At 40.6% G+C, this 22,043-nt stretch overlaps 1 protein-coding gene across 14 annotated transcripts in view; it reads left to right on the forward strand.

Annotated features, from left to right (window-relative positions):
- LOC120955947 (uncharacterized) overlaps positions 1-22,043 on the forward strand; it is a 57,504-nt gene that overhangs the window by 24,014 nt on the left and 11,447 nt on the right. For all 14 annotated transcript variants that reach the window (XM_049608341.1, XM_049608344.1, XM_040377217.2 and 11 more), the window contains one exon: positions 652-697. The gene's annotated coding sequence lies outside the window, so the exon portion shown is untranslated. The remainder of the gene's footprint in view (positions 1-651; positions 698-22,043) is intronic.

Here is a 22,043-nt window from a genome sequence, read left to right on the forward strand (position 1 = left end):
CGTGTGGAGGCCCTGTTGTATGCCAATATACTTTTTCGTTTATTTATCGCATACTTAATTATATTTTTAATTGCATTTGTATTGAAAGTATAAAATATGAACATTTACAAAGGGTAAGAACTTTGTTTAAATTTTTGGATTAAAAACAAAACAATATTTGATGGTACGGTATGCGAGGTCGCGAGTCTGTCAGCTTGATGGAAAGACAAAATTGACTCAGTTGAAAAATACTATAGTGGACTACCTGAGGCAGGCCAAGACCGCAAAGCGGTTGTAGCGCCGGATAAGAAGAAGGACTAGCCCGCGACGTGTGAAGACCCAGTAAGGGGGATACTAAGAGTTAAGAACGCATATGCTTTTTTTCCACACAAATGCACGAGTAGCGCACAGTGAACAGCGTCTGGCGTTCGGTGAATGCGATTCCGAACGCAATACATCTCGTCTGGGATATTCAATTTAAAGAGGATGTTTAGCTTTTTCAAGCACAATACTGCTCACAGTTCGTGGAAGATTTTTAAGTTTAAAAGCACCATATTGAATGTGAATTATGATGAGTCTTTATAAGAATGTAATAAAGGAAGATAACGGATAATTACATTATTATCTTCCAAATTTTATAATCTAAAATTACGATTTCTTTATTTATTACAGGATTCATAACGAATTGGCATTTCGCAACACTCCTGAGCTTCCAAAGGTAGCTATAATAATATTTCATTCATAACTCCCCTCCCCTCCCTTTTAAAGCATCTCCTCAGTTAATTATTTCTAGCTGCTGGCGACAAATTCGAATTAGCAAAACGCCGTATCGAACTCACCATACATCACCATCGACTCACAAATACGTGTCCACCGCCCATTTTAATTCTCTATTTATTGATCAACCAATTTGAACGAGCTAATTTAAATGATAAATAACGATCATCGATTGATTTACATACCGACACACACATACAAATTGTGTAAAACTCCTCTTTCCCTCAGCATCGCCGATTGTTGATTACAGAGATCACTGAAATAACACCGTAGGTCAATTGAAAGTAATTGAAATACACTCTTTAGGCCGAACATTAAGATAGACACACTACAGAGTGAACACGAATGGATGGAAAGCGATCATCCCTGCATATGTGAACTACATAATGGGGGTGTGGATGGGATGAGGCTACCATCCGCACACCGGTGCTGAAATGGTCATTCGCGGTTAGTCAAATAAAATGGCACATTACTACTCGCCGCTGCTCCCCGTATTAATTATGCTGAAATGTGAACTGCATATGTGAACTACATAATGGGGGTGTGGATGGGATGAGGCTACCATCCGCACACCGGTGCTGAAATGGTCATTCGCGGTTAGTCAAATAAAATGGCGCATTACTACTCGCCGCTGCTCCCCGTATTAATTATGCTAATGGAATTGCATATCCTTCCGAACCTCCGGCCACGACGCTACATTGCGACGATATAAATACATTGATTATTGTTGCGATGAAATGTTTGCCTATATGTTCCAGAGCGTCTACCGAGATAGGATTTTAATTCAAATCGAATCAAGCATCATATGGTAGAAAGCGCGCTTCCGTTTTTCTCCCTGCGTTATTAAACGCAGAGCGCTGTAGAGAGAGAGGTGTGATACGGTTGCTTTTAATGTGATTGAAACGTGTTATTGAAAGGTAACCTAGTGACAATATTATTATTTTGTATACATTATTGTGTCTGTTGATGGTTTAAATTGCAAGGGAAATGTTGCAATGTAGCACGAGACCGATCAATCCGCGATCTTTAAAATTATTCACAAAAAAAAAACAAACAGCTTAAAATAAACGTGCGGTCTCTGCACACCAAAGCGAAACCGACACAAAGGTATTGAGAGTTTGGAAATGATTTTATTTTGGACAAAGAAAAGTCCTTGTCAAATTTGACGCAAATTTTAAGGTGTGTCAAAATAATCGCCATATTTAGTCACTCCAAGTGATGAGATAATTGCTGCTATTGTAATAAAAAAAAATTTCTCCGCAAAGAAAATGCGCTACGCGTGACTGACCTTAAGATAAACGTTTGCGGCTTGCAGTTTTTTTTGCCCACAAACATCAATGCCAAATTGTTTCAATTATATGTTTGTTTAAAGCGAATTGTTTGATGGCGCCTGCCGTGCAGAGGATGTTTATTTTTATCCGACTATAGCCAGCGCCTCTGTGGCTCTTTTTGGTTACGCACGAGCTATACTGCTACCCCTGGTTCGTCCTAAACAATAAACATGTGACACGCTCGCAACTCACCACGCAAAACAACATCCAGCGAGGCGTTAACCGACCGTCATTCACATGTATACCGCCGGCCCGATTTAGCCCGGTTTATGACGTGTTTGCGATCATCTTTCACTCCATTCCACACAGTATTTAACCACCACCTACCGGGTGCGGGAATTTTTATCTTTGGCACACTTTATGCAAGTTCTGCTGGTAGTAGTGGTGATGGTTAATTCTATACACGTTTGTATTTGACTATGCCGAAAGATATTTGAAAAAAAGTATGATATCTGAACGATGGAGATATCACCGACAGCAAAGATAGCTAGCAAACAGTTTTACAGTACACACGAGCGCTTTTCGGCTCTGGTGGAAAGCTTTGTCATGTCGGTGAAGTGAAAATGCAAATGAAAGTGTCATATGATTGCACGAAAATATCATTATCGTTTTTTCCGACTAACTGAGAGAGAGTAAGGAACAGTTGTTGAATAGATACATTTATCTACTGCAGACAAATATAAAGCTTCTCCGCACGTATTAGTTAGCCGGCGCTCTGGAAGCTATCAAACAAGACATCAAACTCGAACAAACGTTTAGAGCTATATGGAGGTGAACCGTCGGTCACTCTCGAACAAACAAGAGATATATCGTCTCAAACCTGTCGGTTTGATTCTGCCTGTGATGTTCGATACCCTCCTATGATGTGCGCACTTTTACTGTCAAAGCTACAGTATGCAGAATTTAATCCGGGACATTTCCAAGTTTACGTACGTAATTTTTCTCTGTTTCTCCATAAAAGTGCGTTTAAAATATTTATTGTTTCAATAAATATTTTTTCTTAACTAATGGCATGCTTTACACTCAATCAAAATGTAAAATTTATAAAACATTTAAATTTTATTGATTTATAAAGATATAAAACGTACACAAATATTATGGGTACATAATGCAAGTTTATCCACTGTATATGTTTTGTCATGGACGTTTGATTACATTAATGATTATCAAATTTGAATGATTTGTTGATCATTATGGATGTGAATTACTAGCATTTCATTTAAACTATAATTTATTTTATTTTCCAGTACAAAATATTGGTGTTTTGCAGTGCATCATGCACTGCATGGTCTTTAAAACATTCAACAGATGACAGAGCACCTATCGACCAGAGTCGTGTTTGTTTGTCTCATACGATGACTGCCAGGGCGCCCCCTTACCTTCAGCTCAATTCAGCAAAACGTAGCTTTCACATTTTTTAAGTAAAGTTTAAATCATACACTTGATGCATCGGCAACGAGGCGAGAAGGAATAGCTCAGCTGCAACCGTACAGAGCTGCAACTGATTCGATGCAATTACATCGAAAACCGTTCGACGGTCATGAACTATTGGACGGTGTGTATCTTTTACACGAAAGCCCTGCACTGACGCAAACACACGTCAATGCTTTCTAAAGCCTGATGCTTCATTGCCACAGGGGACAGATCTTTGCCCCGAGAAGCACAATTTACCGCAAAACTGAGAAGATTTATGGACACATAGCGAGCATTTATCACAATTTTCACATTTATACACGGAAGCAATGGAATCTGTGTTTCAAAAGACAAGTGGAGTCTGGGTCAACAACCACCACATTGAACTGTTTTTTTTGTTCTTCATCTTGTTCGTACATTCAGGTCAGCCAGAAGACAATGCGGCAAAGGTATACCATCGAACCAGTGAACATTGGGGGAGGCGTTATAGTGACAAGCAGAGTGGGGAATTTATGATCGGTTAGAACCATTTTCTATGGCTTTCCGATTTGCATTCTGTTCATCCAATGATGCCCCTCTTCGTCGGGCTAGTGGTGTAAAACGCTCGAACGCGCTATTGTTAGGTAAAATGAGCACATATGGAAATTATGCCTTAATGCATAATGCACATTAGCGGGGTGTTCTCAGGCTGCGCAACCATTGACGATGCCATTCAATCATGGTGGGAATGTGAGCCGTGTAGAAGAGTTCTTGGTGATGATGAAGACTGCGAATAAAAAGGAAGGAATACATGAAGAAAAACGACTGAAAACATTGAATTCTGGAGACATCTGTAGACTGAGCAAGGACATGCATTACACCTTGCATGTTCTTGCTCAGTCTACAGATGTCTCCAGAATTCCCAGAAAGCAAAATTTACTTATTAAAAACCATAAATATGAACAACCACATGTACGATCCGAAACTCATCCCAACCAGACACTGGATAGAGACTGGAAATTTGTTCTGCCAATTTCTTTCTCATTTATTTTCCGCTGGGTGTATGCTGTCGGAGGGATTTCCGTTTCATTGTTTTCGTACACAAACGACGAAACGGTAATGGTGATTGATCTCCGCGCAAGAACAACGAGCATTGAAACATAAAGCGGATCGAATCGTGGTCGTGAAATGTTTACATCGGAGTTAAAAAAAGTTAAAAAAATCAACGTCTTCCGGGTGCCCTGTTAGTGTAAACATACACGCGAATGAGCAAAAAAGGAAGTAGCAGCAGCAGCAACGGATTATGTTATTTATTTATGTAGATTAAAAACAAAAACCGAGTGCCTCTCTGTTACCGATGCACCGTATTGCTGGTAAAATTAGACGACTGTATAATTTTCGGAGAACGTTTATAATGCGAAACGCACCAAGCGGGGGAGATTATCCGAACGTAGAAAATATGTACCCAATAATCATTGCATTGACCCTTGGAGAACGTGCTAATTAAAAAAAAGCGAAATCAAACACGACCGGCCGAAGGAGATCCGTTTCATATAAAGCGATAGAGAGCAACCAGAGTGTGTTTATAGTACATTGAAAAAAAAAAAAATCACACGGGAATTAAAAAAAAAACGGGAATTTTTAAACGGGTGTTTTTATCCAAACAATTGTGGAGCGACGCAAATTGAGAATAACCTTTTTGGTTTGGGTTTACGGCAGCGACATTGAAAACGGATCGAAATATCCAAGTTGCGTAATTAATGTCACGTTTGCAAAGTGTGGAGTGGCGTCATATTATTTCCATTATTTTTGACGTTAAATTATTTCTGTGTGAAGAGACAAAACGACCAAATATTAAAGATGACATATCCATTTCAAATGATAACAAACGAGGTATAAAGCTCATTGGCTCAAACTACAGTCATCTTATATTACATAAATTTAGTACATTGTAGTCTCCTTACTGGACTGGCATTCCATGATCCAGTTCTAAGCATCCTTCGACCAAATACAGGCATGCCAGGCTCAAAACAATAATTATGCATTCACCTTGTGTGGAGAGGTACAAATCTGCATCGTGCATGTACTTCTGATTTTCTGGTTTTTACTTGCAACTCACACAGCACCTCAAAACCAGCACCAGCTATACTGATGCTGCTTACACAACAGCAGGATCATTTCAGGACAGAATCACACATATACAAAAATCCAATGAAATTTTAATCCTACCATCACGCAATTATTTTTGACAGACGTCTGCATGCGCATGTTTTTGATGTCCCACTGCCCTGAACGAAATGGGGTGTCATGTTTTAGCGCAATGTAAAATATGACTTCGCTCGGGCCGTGTTGGATGAAACACAAATTCGGATCGCTTCCCCCATATTACATACTGAGACGTACCGTGTGCACTGAACGATTGAATGCACCGATGCATATGACGATCCACACCGATGAAGTTGGCGCTTATAAGAAAGACATCGTTTCATCATCACAATCCTATGATTCAATGAATTCTCTCGTGTTTGTGTGTGTTCGTAAGAGGATCTCGCCGTCTCCTGTTGAACCCTGTGTCCCACCAAACCAAGAATCCGGGTCATAGGACCGTACACCGCTCGTTTAGTGCACACGGCCCTGTGAGTATGTGTCGGTAATTAATGCTCACTAATGCAGCATAATTCCAGGCACCAGGCACACAATGGTCTAAGTAGTACGAGTGTGTGTGTGGATGAAGCAGCAGCAACAAAACCCAAAAGCACGCACGAATACAAACAATTCTATCGTGTGAAATGTATGAAGCATGCAGCATACCAGAGAACAATGTATGCAGAGCGAATGGAGGAAAGTAGAAAGAAGGGAGCCCATATGCATCTATAACATGACGACGCGCGAATGTGTGTGTGTGTGTATGTTTTTGTGTGTGAATTAAATTTACGGTCAAACAAATGAAAACTTTTTTCAAAACATTCAAACCCGTTACACCTGCTCTAGTTGTTACTGGCAAAACGCTACAAATCTGCTTTACATTCTACTTCTCTTCTTGTTCTTTGGCGCAACAACCATTGTTGGTCAAGGCCTGCCCTATACCACTAGTTGGCTGGGTTATCTTATTCTTGTGATTCTAGTACAGGTGTCCCCCGAGTTACGACTGTATTTGGGACCGAAAAAATGTCCCAAAGCAAGGTGTAAGTCGAAATAGTCGTACGTCGAATATCTGTGAACATAAAGTTTATAACCAAAATTGTAGAGTAGGAATCAATGAAATCTAGTATTTTATTTCAAATAATGTACGATAATTTGTAAACGGCTTTTGGGGTAAAATTTATACGATATAGATATTCAAGACTGGGGAGTTGTGAAATCTGTGGAAATGTGTTTGTAACGGTTATCAGCACAGAAATTCAAAAAATATATCAATTTCATTTCAATGGCAACTTTAAACTGTCAAAATCAAAATCGTCGTAACTGCGAATCGTCGTAACTCGAGGGGGTCGTAACTCGGGGGACCCCTGTACACATTAACACTTGTTTTTACCGTATGGAAATCACTAAAATCTTGTCCCAGCTGTCTGTATCTCTTTTAATTTTATTTATCGGAGGTCCAGTCACCTTATTCTCATGGCACAGAAATGTGTGCTATTATTATATTTTTGGAACTGGAAACTGGACCCGCGCGTAAATCTTTCCTCGTTTATTCCCGTTCCCACATTTTCCAGTCCATCAGAGCTACCTCGAGTTTAATGGTTATAATTATCAAGAGATAAAAGACTACAAACTGCAGTGTTACGTATTAGGGGTGTTGGTAGAAACAATCAACCAACCAAAACAACGCATTTTCCATACTCAGGGCACACATCTACGTACTAGTTGGGGGATTATTTTTTCCTAAATTTCATTTCTACTCGATTATGCTCTATAGCTACATTTTATCGCTGCAATAGGTCGCAAGCAAGCACGTGGTAAACGATTTCGAACCTCGCCCAGAACGACCCACCAGTTATTATGGGAGTGGTGGTGTTCACTGAACATAAATTGCAGACCTTTGAAACAATGGGAAAATGCTTACGTATTTTGAGCGACAGCGAGGTAAAAAATTGAACCGGTAGAATGGAAAAATCACATACTGCAGTGCATTATGCAGTGGTGCAAATGCTTCCCAATCCGTCAAGTGGCACTTACATAAAATCTATTACCACACGTAGCCCTAGTGTTGTACCCGTTGGCGGGCCCGGACTGAAGGATGTTTTCACCGGCCTTTCTGCGTTTCATCGGCGGGTGTTTTAGCAACAATTGCTAACGCATTGTATGTTACATCGGAGAAATCCGCGATGGTCGTTGCATATCGAGTATGTGGTAAGTTTTTAGTTAAAGTTTAGACGGCAGAAGCTTTCCAATAGTGGTCTTGCACCCTTGGCGAAGCAGAGCGAAAAAAAAACAACTGTATAAAGACACCTTAAGTTTAACGCCGGTAGAAAGTCATGGAAAACCAATTGAAACACAACAAATCTACCGGTAGATGAATAAATGTAAAACATAGTACATAGCATCGAAACTTTGTTTTATGACTGTGTTCTTCTACAATCTAGATCGATGAAGACCGCATATTTGACGATTGGAAACCGATCAAAGCACTTTAGGCACCGATGGTCATAGTGGTTGTAAGACGGTTGGAGGTTAACATTGAGCCATGCTGTTTCCCGGTTTCTTAAACTTTGTTTTCCTCTTACTACATAAGCAACATGCTGCTACTATTGATATGTTCGAGGCGAAGCGTTTGAAATTGGTTGAAGGTAAAATCGAACTTTAAACATTCACAGCGACCAAACGATGAGCTTGTTGCCGTGCTAATGTTCTTTTTTTCTCTGACTTATGATACCCTCTGGGCAAAAAATATGCTGCAACATGCAATCAATAAAAACGGCTATTCAAAATATGATGGCGCACTCACGAAAAAACACGTTAGAAATAGCCTCCAAAATGTGACCCTCAATGTCATGCTGCAACGAGCATTGAGCTTGTTTTTGGCATTGCTTTGGATTTGGAAACAGAACTTTGCTTCCGCTTCCTTTATATGGGGCGCCGTATATTGAACTCTCCGGTGAGCCCACCGTTCCAATTAATGATCTGACCGATTTGATTTTCACGCGTCTACCGATACAATCCCCTGGACCAGGGTTCTCCAAACTTCACTTCACGGGCCGGATTACACATAAATATTGTTTTTTTATTACAGTCGCTTACTTTTGGTTATGAAAATGTAATTTGTTTAATTGTTTAATTGATTATTTCTCATTCAATCGATAACAGTGATCCGTGTGAATATTCTTAAGTCTAATCTTAGTTTAAAATTAGTAAATAGATCAACTTAATAACTCGTTTCGAAGGCGGTTTTTAAAGGATTGCACTGAGGTTCCAAAATCAAATATATGACAAACTTCATGAAACACCATAGTAATGCTTGTAACATCGCCGTGTTTTGCGAGCATTATTCTCACCAACTCTTTCAAATGCATCTTACGCTCTAGATTGCTTTCTCCCCTGTTTCTATTTGTTGCTAATGTAAATTTTGCCTTCTTTCGCGATTGCTCCTTATCTTTCTCTCTTCACATTTAATTTGCCGCAATGCACTTGAAACCTAACCTAACTACGGGGCCCTTCACGATTCTAGTTAGTTTTTTGTACGGAGTTTGACAGTTGGAGGCTGAAATCATGTAAACACTCCATACAAAACCACACCCAAAACTAGAATGCAATTTTCAGTCTAGGTTATTCTAGTTTAAAAGCTAGAATTAGATTCGAGTACCTGCTCGAAAAATGGCAAAACAAGGTGGTGTTCAAGGTGTCTTTATTAAGGAGGTGAATTGTTAGCGCGTTTTCCGGGCGCCATCATTGAGTATTGTTATGTCAAATCGCATACAATTTTCTATACCCCCCTACAGCCCTCCCCGATTTTAATACCGGAGCCCCCAGTATTGTTATGTCAAGTCGTGAAATGTCAATTTGCTCTGAAGCACTTCACCTCCTATTATCCATACACCTTGGTGGTGTTTACATTTATCCCAAGGTGCATTAAAGAGATCTGGTGATGGAATCCAGAATCAAAGTGTATGTAGTCCAGGTGATCTCATAGCATATTTTTTTATAACCAAATTTGGATATCACTTTTTGACAGGATGGGTGAAAACTTTTGTTCAAACAAACTTTCTTAAGGCTTGACGAATACTAAAAACACTCTTAAAATCTTCATTCAGAAGCAGAAGCGATAAAAATCAGCCTTCTAAATTCATACACCTTGGGATAAGCCCACCTGTATATTATACCCACTTAGATAGCTGCTCGAAAACTTCTATATAATGCAAACAGCTGACAGGCTGACTTTTCTGTCTATGAACTTAAAACGGAAAGGGCCCCTATATACGTATCTAAGTATCTAAATTATAACCATGTTCAGGATACCATAAGTTTAAAGTTATAAACGGTTCAATATCTGGTGAGAAAATGCCTTAAAATTGTGAGGTATGTTTCATTACTCACATCTATCATCATAATTAAAATTTGAATAAAAGGAGCAATGAAATTATCCTCACGTTATCAGGCATTTTTAGAGCATAAAAAAGGTGTTTTAAACTTTTTTATTTTTTTTTTACCTAGCTAATGGACGAACGATATTTATCGTTCTCCTTTTAAATCAAAATTTCCTTTTTTTGAGAAAATATCAACTGACTATATCAAAATCGTACAGCTTCATATTATTGAAGCTCCTTTTTAAACTTATAAAAATAAACAATGAATTTATCATTAAAATAATCAAAATATTAAACTTTTAGTTTTAGTCTTTACAAAGTCATCACGGACCACATTACACGATCTCGAGAGCCGCATGCGGCCTTCGGGCCGTAGTTTGGAGACACCTGCCCTAGACAAACCTTGTATGGAATATTATGTCTAATTAGGTACGGTTCCGTACCGAGCGGTGAGCCATTAAAAATAGAACAGTGCATACGTTGGCAGCATGCCGTTGAAGGTCAACTGCTAAAACACTCCATCAACAGCAGCAACAGTTCAAACAGCTTCGTCGGAAGCTCAGTGTACGGAACTAGTTCGGAAAAAAAAACTTTATCTCGGTGCACGTCTCATATTTAGAAACTTTTTATACCGTTGCGGGGGAAAAAGTGGTAGCATCTCCGTACACTGCGGAGGAGAGACTTAAATAACACCACCACAATTTCTCTGCCCACCTGTTTCAAATGCCAGTGCCCCCGTTGATTACCACGGCAGTTGCTCCGCTACGCTTGGCGCAGAGGGAAAAACGCACAATGCTAATTAATTACCTCTCTAATAATTACTCGAGATTTTAGTCTGCCCGCACGATCGTTCACCGCCATTTTAGCATTGGGTTGAGCTGTAGGAGTAGCCAAATAAGAGAGATCGAGACAAAACAAAAACAAAGGTTGGTCGTCCATGGGGCACGGATAAACATGGGAATTAAAACTAAGCAGGTGCGTTATGGATCTACCGCACTGCTGCTACTCGCGCCAATTTCACGTTACGATTTTTATCCGCAACACAACAACTGCTTGCACTGGCTTATGAATATCGTATTCTGGGGGTATCTAACCTAGGGTAGATGCAAAAAAACAACGATAGAATTAAAGAAAATCTTTCTGAGCGTAGTTTTATGTGCTCTGCACAGGAAAAAGGGATTTGATGGCCCTAAAAGAAGGCACCGAGCGTTTTCCTGCGTAGAAAAGTTAAACTATGCGGTTGCCAGCAAGAGAGATGCATTCTTTGATCAAAGAGCACGTATATACGATTATTAAGAAAAGGTTGCTAATGTGGAGCGTTTTGAATAATTAACTTTCAGGACATAAATAAAACAACCGTCTTTACAGCCCATGGGTTTGATCTTATTTTTTTGGGCAAACAAAATATATTACCGAAAAAAACCACAAATATTTTTTTGCGAACGTTAACATATCAGCTGTTTCCAAAGGGGCGGAAATACTTCCGCTCATATGGAATATACTACCAAAACCAATATCGAACCAAAATACTTACTAGACTTTCTTCTAGAATTCCCCCCGTTGTCTACCCCCACGCTTCGAATGACACCTTCCAGGACGATGTTGATGAGCAGGCAGGAGATTCCGACACCTTGCCTTAGACCCCTGTGAGATTCAAACGTTTCCGACGTCAAGTTCGATACTCTCACCATACACTGTATCTCGTTCATGGTGGCCAACAAAGCCCATCGAATTCAATTTCACCTTTCCCCAGAGTGTGTGTGTGTGTCATTGGTGCAATCCAATGAATTTATTGCGTCTTTATCGGCAAGATTCCAAATTTCCGACTATTAACAATTCCCTAACATTGACACATTTGACGGGTTCATAGAAAAAGTTGTAGACTGCCACCTTTTTATCGAAATCCGATCTGATGTGCTGGTTGAGTGAACGTGGAAATTGGTACGCGGGATGAAAAAATATTACTTTTCCTTCAGACAACGGTTGGTTCAGGTCCAATTTTGGGGCCTTTTCCGTTTTAAGTTCATAGACTGAAATTTCAGCCTGTCAGCTGTTTGCATTGTATAGAAGTTTTCGAGCAGCTATCTAAGTGGGTATAATATACAGGTGGGCTTATCCCAAGGTGTATGAATTTAGAAGGCTGATTTTTATTGCTTCTGCTTCTGAATGAAGATTTTAAGATTGTTTTGAGTGTTCGTCAAGCCTCAAGAAAGTTTGTTTGAACAAAAGTTTTCACCCATCCTGTCAAAAAGTGATATTCAAATTTGGTTATAAAAAAAATATGCTATGAGATCACCTGGACTACATACACTTTGATTTTAGATTCCATCACGAGATCTCTTTAATGCACCTTGGGATATATGTAAACACCACCTTGTTTTGTCATTTTTCGAGCAGGCACTCGAATCTAATTCTAGATTTTAGGCTAGAATAATCTAGACTGAAAATTGCAGGCTAGTTTTATGTGTGGTTTTGTGTGGAGTGTTTACATGATTTCAGCCTCCAACTGCCAAACTCCATACCAAAAACTAACTAGCATCGTGAAGGGCCCCTTTGTTGGATTTTTTCCAACTTCCTATGGGCTTAGCTCCACGCTGCTCACGAGCTCCACGAAACCGAAAAATGTTAAAGGTATGAAAAAACAATAGAAAACATCATCCAATCTGACTCTTTTTACCCATCCAAGACCATGAAAAACAATTTAATTCATTGTAGCTGATCCAGTTAACAACATTCCCAGGTAGTTGTGCTGCTGACCTTATTGCCGTAAACCCAATTTATGAAAAAGTACAAAAATCTGCTATATTCCTTGGCAAGATGCATTGGTTAAATGTCAGTTGATTAATTTTTTGAAAGCGTACTGACTGAATGGGAACTGTGATGGAATGCAGTGCAAGACACGAAACGCCTTAGGGGCGGACGTCAGGTGCGTTAAAGAAATGACCGACTTTCACTCTTTTTCTCTCTCGCATCGTATCGTATGGCCCCACGGTTCTTTGATTGTGGACAATAAAATCCATCGAAAGATTTGTTAGCACACCATTTGGTCAATCGTCTTCGCGCGCCCTTCAATACCCAGAGGGGGGCCGCCAGCCGGTTCTTTTTCAGATTAAACGGCGGTGATCGGTTACGACAGAAAATTCACTGTTTTGCCGACGACGGTGACCCTACCGCCGATTACTACATCATCGACTTTTTCCTTCGGTATCGATTTCCAGTATCACCGTTTCCTATCGAAATCAGTCGTACGTGACTATTTCTTTTCTTCTTGCCTGTGTGACTTCATGGCATGGTTAGATGTTGCACAGTTTCAGTTGGGAGAATACAGGGGGTATACAAATACAGTATACATTTATGTGTCTCAAATCAAAACAAAAACAGTTTTGAAGAAAGTCTCTCATTCAGCATGGGTTTGGAAAAAGCTAGTAATAGGTAGTAAACTAATAAGCAATATCGGTTTCCAAGACATTCTTCCATTCCTGGCCTGCTGCTCGGGGCTGTGACGAACGAACGACGCTGTAACGCCACATATAAATATTCACTTGTTACGTCAAGCATCTAAGCGTGAACGTTTCAAAATCTCAAAAAAAAAAAACAAAAAAAGCGTGAATCTTTCGCTTTTGGTTCCAAACCGATACCATCACCACATTATGTTTGACCGCCACAGTTGTTTACGGTTCCATTTCCGATCAATCGCTTCCGATAAGTAAAAGTTGCTATAGCGAGCCCGAGGATTTCATCCGTCCAAACCAGTTCCATTGTATCTATCTCACGTTTCTTTCCTGTTGATACATAATTTGGAAATCACCATAAATGCCACACCGAATCTACTTTTGTTTCAAGCGATGATAGCAGGTGGTGTAGAGTTAGCTCAAAGTAAGCAGCGGAGGATCGATGACGATGGCTTCTAAAAAAAGAGAAAAAAGTCGTATGCATAAAACCTTTTTTCTTCTCTCCATTGCATGCGGAACATTTCGATACGAATCGGAACCGGGAACCACAAGCGTAAAGAGCGGGGATTATTCAATTTTCACACTCAACACAATTCTTCCTGTATTCCCCAGGGGGCATGGGAGACACTAAAAGTGGTTATGGGAATTTTTGTGTGTTGGCCGAAAATGCTCGCTGTTGGTTACGATTGAAATATCTAACAGTCCCCCTCTCCAGTTCTCAAAAAACCTGTTTTGATTGTGTGATGTAAGGGACGAGTGTCTATGGACGCTATGGAACTGAAAAGCTTCCGGACATAGATTAGACACTTACGTAATTTGAGTGTCTGCTTCCGTCGTTGCCAATTTGGTTGGAATTTGTGTTTTACAAATTGATACATTCGGGAAATAATTACTGTTTTGCGTCCCAGAACCCTGCCTGCGTCCCAGAACACTGTTTCTATAATAATTCTATCTTTGGGAGAAATGCTATTTTGTGTTGAGGCGAACGAAGAAACAACTCTCTCCAAAATTAAACCTTTTCCGTTCCTTTTTAGCAGTTTTCTAGAACGTTTTATTATTTCCCTCAGTATCGACGAAACTATTTTCTGTTAAAACTTTTAAACATACTACTATGAATAAAAGAGCCCCCCCCCCTCCCCATAGGAAATGAAAACTAAAGCCAACTAGCTAGAGTAAACTCGTTACACACATTTTTCTGTATCCTTAAAATAACCCAATAGCACAAGAAATAATCAATTAAAAACAACCAATTCATATAACCACCACTAAATTATTCACCACCGATACACCATCTGACTGTACCACACTATGGGTCGAGCCATTCACACAAATATTAGCATACGCATCCGAATGCCGCATACGTGTAGCACACTTGCGCAAACAAGGTTACGTTCTAATCGGTGCGTTCCGAACTTGTACTGGGCGTAGCAAAACTGGTGATACTGTAGACAATTACTTGTACAGAGACCAAGTGAGTCCTGTCTATGCTGGCTACGCTTACTACTCCTAGGAGCTCATTAATGGACCCAACTCATAATCTTGGCAAATTCATCAGGGCAATGATTCCGTTGTTATCCAATTGATGCATAAATTTACGATATTTACCTACGGACATTTGCCTTTGTGTGCTTTTCCCTTGTGCGGCACACGAGATCCTCCTGTCAGCCGGTGAAAGGTTATTACACATTCCAGCCATAGTCTCCGGTAGCGTCCGTAGCTCCAGTAAGTGACATATCTTTGCTAACGTTCTGCTGGTCATTTACAGTATACCTACACCCCCAGGTACGATTTCACCGTACCGAATGTACGATAAACATGCTACACAAGAAACATTACGCTTTCATGTGGCATGCACTACCTTCATGGTAGGGAGAATATCTTTGCCCTACTACACCAATGGATAGATAGTCATCGTGCACACTTCCGTTTAATATGTTGTGGCAGCATTCCAGTATTGTTCCACACTCTACTGGCCACCATGGAGTGGCATTTCCAACATGGTGCGGCTTTGGCTTCGGTCAGTGGATTTTCGGTAAAGCTCATTGCACCATAATTGGCTTCGTTCCTTTGCCGCTTCTTCCTGCACACGGTAGTCAAATTCAAAGATACTCCGATCTGTGGTGATAAAACGCTGTGGAAGGCAACAAACGTCCGACCGTATATTGTCCCGGTTACGAGAACAACTTTTATCATTAGCCAAAACCAGCACGCGTGTCATGTCCACGATCATCCTCCCTTTTTGAAGTCCGTTTATCCTTGTCGAGATTATGCTTGACTTTATTCCGGTTGCAAAGACACGGCGAAAGAAGCGATACTGTTTTAGTGACTAGAAGCAGACTTCAGTGGCAATTACGCTGACAGCTGACTGTTTAAATGCATTAGAACGTGCTAAAATGTGTGCCACGTTGTAATGGAGTTTCGATTAGATTGAGTAAGTTCTGAGGGATATGTGCAAAGAGACACAAATATCCAAGGGTTTCATTAAAGTTAAACTAAATCATGCTGAAACTCTTTGTATTTTTAGGTAATGTTTTGCTTTTCTTTCCAACAACATTTCAAGTTATGGAACGAAAATCAACATTTCCGAGTGGCTCCAAAGCCGCAGCCCCAGCACTCCAGAACAAAGAACCCAGCATTGCCAATAAAACATTCCCCCAACCCGCCAGAGACATCCCTACGTTACGACATACACACATATTGTTAATAACGATAGTAAACGTAAATCCTGCGAATGGCACTCTTATATTCACACCTACACTCTTTCCTTGCAAAATGTTCCCCATAAATATTTCCGACAGGTCCTACGTTAATGCTTCCGGTATGTGTGAGGCACAGACAGCGGTCTGCTGCTTGTGCCAGTCGCTGCTTGACAAGCCCAACCCATACAAAGCAACGTGATAGTTTCCTTGCCTCACTGCCAAAAGTCGAGGGGTGGTCATAAATGGTCATAAAAATACCGACAAGAAATATCTAACCAAGTACCGTCCAAACCGATTCTCCATATTTCCCTGCGAGTGACGACTGTCAATGATGTTCTACAGGTTCGCACAGGTGCGATGAGCCTGAAGGGTGGCAAAGCTTGACCTGCTTCCGGTATCGGTCGCCCAAGGGCAGCATCACGTACACGACACGTACCAACCAGACCACCCGTCAGCGAGCACCCGCCAGGGTAATCTGTGGCTGTGGCAAAATGGTTTATTATATGCTAATTTATAGAAACTCCCACGGAACTATCGAAACGTAGAGCAAACAAAAGGAATGGATAAACGGAACCGAGCCCGAGCTTTATATAACAACACGTCGCTGGTAAAAGTCGGTCAGGTCAATTCCCGACTTCTAGATTATCCCAGAATGGCAGGGGATATAAGCCACACACCCAGTTAGCACCGGCGTAAGAAAAGTGCGACTGACGGTGGCTGACGGTTGCAACCTCGAGACAAGATTGCAGGTCAACTGCGCTAGACGGTTTACTCCCTCTTTGTGTGCGATTCGGTGCATTGCTATTTATTACCGTTTTGCCGATCCCCTGGAAGAGCTTGGAGGGGGGGGGGGGGGGGGGTGGGGGGGAGGATGGAGGGAAGGCATACACACTGGGAACTGTGTCATTGTGGCACATTGTTTTGCGGTCAAATAAACTGAGGATAGTGATGGTGCAGATCGAGTGTGGCGGGTCGCCCGTTTGGTCGGTTTATTCTTGTGCAGAGGGAACGCAGCCAATAAACATCGTCGTGGCGGAAATCGGGTAAATTAGAACCGTGGGGTCGAATGTCAACTCACAAAATGTGTCAGTCTTGTTTGGGTTTGATGTCCATTTCAGCTGGGAATGGGGGTGGAAGGAGAACGGAGATAAAAAAAATATAGACGGGCTAATTTTTGTTAGCTCTACAAGTATTCCCCGATATACGCCATACTCGATTTCTCTATAAGCTATTTTCTCAGATAAAAAAAAACTAATTTAATGGCTAAAACCTCCCACTTCAAACAAAATTATACGAAAAGTAGCTATAATTTCACTGAAAACCTCGAAATTCAAGATACGCTAATATTCGAGATACGCTATTGCCACCGGTCCGCATTAATAGCGTATATCGGAGAATACCTGTACTATCGCGCCCTGATAAGAAGATAGAAATGGTCGATCAGAGCCTTGACATGATTCATGCTTTTTTGTGCGAGTTTGTTCTGCATCATAGCAACGTCATGCCACTACGTCTGTTGTGGATGGAGAGTGAAGCAAGTCATGGTGTAGTATAGCCAGTTTGTGTCTGCGTGTTGCGTTGGACACGTGGGGAATGGGAGAATGGGAAGGCATATCAATCAATGCTAATGTGGTACAAGAATTATTCACGAACGAAGTATCTTTTCCATTAGTGTCCATTATTAGGACAGATTGGATGGTCGGATCAGAAGCATGATATCGTGTGTTCAAACCACTAGACGCTGGGCCATAACAAGTATGATGAACATTTAGAATTTGTCCGTACGAATCGATACCAGATGAGAAGATAGAAAGTGGCTGATTAGATAAAGTAGAATAGAAATAAAGCTAATCACGTTTAAACTCATACTCGAAGTTAATCTGTTTCTATTACTTGCCTAGTAAATCCGAATATCATGCAAACGACCTTAAAAAATAAAAATTTACTTTTTCTCGGATGTCGCATTATAAAAATCAGTTCACTAGTATTCAGGACGTGAGCATGACCCAAACTTCTTTTGGCTCAACAACCGTTGTCGGTCAAGGCCTGCCTGTACCACTTGTGGGGTTTAGCTTTCAGTGACTTTTGGATTACCCCCCATAGCAGGATAGTCAGTCCTACGTATGGCGGCACGGTCTAGTTGGGGCTTGAACCCATGACTGGCATGTTCTTAAGTCGTACGAGCTGACGACTGTACCATGAGACCGGCTTGACCCAAACAAGGACATGAAAACATTGTATTCTCAATGCTAGTAATAAAATAAATGTTAGAATGAAACACATACAGCACAAAGCGACATCCTCTAACACTGATACCACACCTACCCACACTCACGTGCAATTTCTGGCATGCGATGGTAGCCAATTAATCGGTGGCTATATTTTTTCATTACTTTTTCTCTTCTGCCTCCCAAGATGCATTTACATGCTTCTCCATTGAAAATCTGTGCAAAACAAAATTCTCACCCTTTTCAAGTACCACAAGCTGTTTGTTGAATAACTAAAAATGTACCCTTTGCTGTCTCACTGCTACAAACCTACAAAAAGGTACAAACCTTCTGTGTCTTCTTGTTGAGAGTTTACTGCTGCTTCCTTGCTGAAACTTCATAGCGTTTACCATTCGGTATCTTCCCTGCTGCCAATCAGTGATACCAATGCGGGCAGCAGGACAAAGTGCTCGTCGCTGCGCGGGATAAAGTGTGCTAATTACATTTTAGTACACCGACACCATCTGATATTCGCCTTATCGAAGGTGTGTGCTCTCCTGCCGCCACTGACTGTTGGTGTACTTTCGCTGAAACGTACTGTATTAAACTTCAACTACGGTCTGGCGCATGAATTTAATTACACTTTTATTACAGTTTGTTTGCGGAGAAACCGTCGAAGAGGATCTCTCCAAGAGGAAAGAGAACGAGAGGATCTAAACGTGCCGTTTACATTGTTGTAATCCCTCCTAAAGGCAACGAAGAAAGCAAATCTCAACTGCAAATGCTCGCCTCGCGCGGACTATCAATGTTCGATCTTATTCCTGAAGTTTTATGCTGGAACAGCACGATACAGGGTTTTCCGAGTCAATTTCCAATGTCTACAACATTGATTGCGAGATGTTTTTCAACAGTTTGACAGCGGGTCGTAGTTTGGAGACCCCTGCCTTAGAGGCAAAAATTGATGCGCACAGTCAAAAATTGATGCCTTAGAGCAGCGGTCGGCAAACTTTTGAGGCAAAGGGCCAAATTTAGTAAATGATGTAAAGCCGCGGGCCAGGAGAATGCGGTTTTTCTATTATTGTGGTTTAATTATTACATTATATAATTTTAGAAACAAAATAATTGGTTAATTATATCAAGCAATGCGATTGGTATTATTGCTGTTTTCCTATAATTGTGTCATCCAAGTATGGTTCAAAATTGATAATACCTACTTTAAAAAAAATAATATACAAAAATATAAATCATAAAATTTTGTATTCGACCTTCATTTCGATAGTCTTATTGTGGTGTTAAAATAATGTTAATATTACATAACGGTTACATTAAAAAATGGACAACAATTGTCGATTTTTCATGGGTTTATCTTAACCTGCACTAACAAAACGTTAATTGCACTTTCAGGAGTAGTATCCCATTAGTTAGCAGACAAAATTTGACACCTCTATCAGTCGAATTCTAACCATGATGGCCAAAAAAGTGAATCAAAAGCGTGTGCGATCAAAGAATGGCACCCCGTAGCGTCCAAAATGGACTCCGTGCGGAAGTTTGTGGACGTCGTATATACCCGTTTTGGCATTTTGGTCGCCAACATCTTGGCACTATTAGGCACTAATGAAATAATCGAAAGAAAGCCCAGGTTCATTTTTGAGGTTTCAAAAGAAGCTGAAATGAAGACAGAAGGATAAGTGGCTACATTACTGCGTTAGCAGGACCGGGATATCGATGCAACCCACCAAACAGTAATATAGTAATATAGTACCTGGGAAACATGAATAAACAGATCAGGAATTAGAAATCGCATCCACTGGCTGCGCAATGGCAAACAATTACGCAAAAACTCAATGTAACGTGATGCAAAAACTCTACTCTAACAATTTTGTAGCAAAAACTTAGGAGGAATTGATGAAAATCGAAGGTAGAACTTAAATCATGCATGTTTTCGTCCACCATGGTGAAAATTCCTAATAACTGACGAAAGGCAATTCGCAAAGTCTTTAACTTATTTGTGCAAGTAATCTGAAATAATTCCCTTTCAACAGATGTAAAAGTAAAGAAATTATCTTTCCTAGTTTTTTTTCTACAGCCAGCCGAAAATGGCATATTTTCGTCACAGTCGTTATCAGGTACACGGTGGCGGTGCAAATCGAACCACAAACCATGGTTGATTGAAACTTGTAGAGTTTAATTAAAACCAGCTCCGACAATTCACAAAGCACAAGCGACAAACTGCACTTTAAAATTTTAAAGTTTTTTACATTATCATGCAAAAGTTACGGGGATATTGACCTCGAGCTCGAACATACTGAACGGTCCGTCATTCCATAGTACTTTATTTAAAAGTTGAAAAAGTACGATGATTTAATATGGTATACGAAAAGATCTTCAGTAATTTGTGTACGTATCGTTTGGTATGTTATTACTAATAGATTGCACCTATTTTATCATGTTTTAATGAAAGCGTATGTACAACTGTTACGGTTTGATTAGCTCAATACATTTAAATAAAAGCACCTCACACACGCGGGCCGGATTGAATGTTGTGGCGGGCCGCATTTGGCCCACGGGCCGGACTTTGCCGACCGCTGCCTTAGAGCCAAAATTTGGTGGCAACGACTGTACTCCAAAACTTGGTTACATGATATTAATTTTCAAGATTGAATATCTTTGAATGTCATAGAATTTGGCTTCACGGCGCGACGCTTTTTGGCGGGATGTCTAGTTGCACGCTTACAGGACAGCGAGGGGAAATAAGACAGCTTGTGCGATGCTGCAACGACAGCTATCCCCCGCTCGAGGGCACTTAGGAGACACAAACTGCTCACTTGACTAGGCGGTGGGCAACGCAATTTGGTCACGTGTTGTTATTTTTTTTCCTCTCTCGCCAAGTTACCATATTTTGGCGTTATTAATTTTACCACATCGTAATGTAGGGTGCGGTAAGGTTTTGAAGCCCTCGTGCCATTTATTGGACGCAGTATCGGTGCGTGACGCGGAACTCTCCATTCCCCATTTCTCTGTTTTTATGTGTTGTAAAACTAAATCGATTCATTTTCATTTTTCAATTGTGTCCCGAAGTGTCACAAGTTCCATTTGCGGTGGGCGCGCAAGACAAGACTCAAAACTTTCCAAAAAACACCATCTAGGAGTACCCTTTAAGATAAGTTAGTAAGTAAGGAGTACCCTTTAAGAAACGCAAGAAAAGAAACAGCAAAATTTCACGATGATGATGTGAAGTTTGAAGACGGAGTCGCTTGACAAATTCCCTTTTGCATAACGACATACGGCTTCTTTATTGCCGTTTTGGTTGTCCCAACCCCTGTCGCAAAGTTGTCTTTTTTGTAAGCCAATCTTCAAAAGCTCAAGTGAAGTCCTTTTCTTCGTGGATCCTTTACGGCTTATGTAACGGTTTGAAGGAAGAGACAACATCTCCAAGCTACATGAATTTCCACTCGAAGGTGTGACTTTAGTTTTCGACAGCAAGTATCGCAACATAACTTTATCCATTGCTGTTGGGAAGCAACACATCTTTAAACACACACATCACGATCACTAGCAGCATACGTGCTGCACGGAAGTTTGGAAATGATGATTTTAATTTGTAGATAACGTTTCACGCTGCACTTGTGCGCCTGAAAACGTCGGTAATGTATCTTAATAAAGAGCGCGATATTTGTGCAGG

The sequence above is a fragment of the Anopheles coluzzii genome, chromosome 3 (assembly GCF_943734685.1).
Source record: "Anopheles coluzzii chromosome 3, AcolN3, whole genome shotgun sequence".
Lineage (NCBI taxonomy): Eukaryota > Metazoa > Arthropoda > Insecta > Diptera > Culicidae > Anopheles > Anopheles coluzzii.